This window comes from Phoenix dactylifera, chromosome 11, assembly GCF_051530095.1.
Source record: "Phoenix dactylifera cultivar Ajwa chromosome 11, Ajwa_hap1_PhDact_Kaust_v1.1, whole genome shotgun sequence".
NCBI classification, from domain to species: Eukaryota; Viridiplantae; Streptophyta; class Magnoliopsida; order Arecales; family Arecaceae; genus Phoenix; species Phoenix dactylifera.
In genome coordinates this window covers 12,877,501-12,878,852 of record NC_143200.1, presented here as the reverse complement: position 1 = coordinate 12,878,852, position 1,352 = coordinate 12,877,501, and positions in this window count along the sequence as shown.

Below are 1,352 nucleotides of genomic sequence, written 5' to 3'. Positions count from 1 at the left end.
GAGTACAATAAGAAAAAGAAATATTTGAGTATTCTTATCTTTGTGCTTAATGTTTCACTATCTTTTTGATGTTGTCAAAAAGGGGAGAAATATCTAAGTATATGCTCATAATGCTTTATGTGTTGATTATGTTAAGTTGATTAAATCTAAAGCATTATCATGAAGTATATTTTAAAGATATATATTTTCTACTTAGCTATGCATTACTTCTAGAACACAATATATTTTATATTGCATATACTCCAAGTTTTGTCATCATCAAAAAGGGGGAGACTGATGACCCAAAGATTGATTTAAAGATTGATTTTGATGATCACAAAACTTTGGAGTATAAATACTAATGTTTGTGTTGCAAGAAGAAAGATAATTTGTTTTGCAAGGAACATAGCAAGTTGGAAAAATACAAGAAGGCCTCAAAAGCTCGCAAGAAAAGTTGGAAGAAAGCTACACTTCATTGGCCCAAGTTTCAAGTTCAAAGGATTCAAGTTGGAGGAGCAAATTTAAAGAAAGATTCAAAAGAATAGTTCTCGAGTCGACTCCTGGAAGTTCAGAGTTGACTCTGGCACTCTGGAGTTACAAGGAACAGTGCTCGAGTCACCTCCGAAACTTTACGAGTCGACTCCGACTGAGAACAGACAAAAAAACAGAGAGTTGATTTTCAGTGCCACAGTGCTCGAGTCGACTCCGAGATCGACTTCGAGACTGCAGGTCGACTCCAGGACTGCAAACAGACAAAAAACAGAGAGTTGATTTTCAGTGCTACAGTGCTCGAGTCGACTCCTACTTTAGCCGAGTCGACTCTAGCACGCTGGAAGGCATAACGGCTAGTTTTTTCTCAACTCCAATGGCTCTATTTTTGTCTCTAACAGCTAGATTTTTGTTCTCACGCCATCCAAAGCTATAAAATCAAGGGAAAAGCTAGGGGAGAAGTTATGGAAGTGGGAGAGAATACTTAGGAAAGAGATTTCAAGAGAAATCTCTCAAAAGTACAAAAGGTCCATTCAAAGCAAAAGAGAGAGAAGAAGAGCATCCGAGTAAATTCCAAAGCTTTCTCTCCAACTGTGTGCTGCCTCAGTGATCCTCTACCTCGTGCCAAATCAGAAGAGGGTCAAGTAAAGAAGAAGCCGAGTTTCTTCATCTTCAAAACTTGTTTGAGGGCTTTTCTTTACTCTACTTGTTTACATTGCTATATTTGCTTGTTTAAGAAGCTTGTATTTGTTTTAAATTCTTAGTCTAATATCTTGTAACTTGATTCAATCAAGGGATTGAATTAAGGGGTTAAGGTTTGTTGGTGAGCCAAGTATAAAACCAACGTTATAAGATTGTGGTTGGTGAGCCTTTGGGAAAACCAA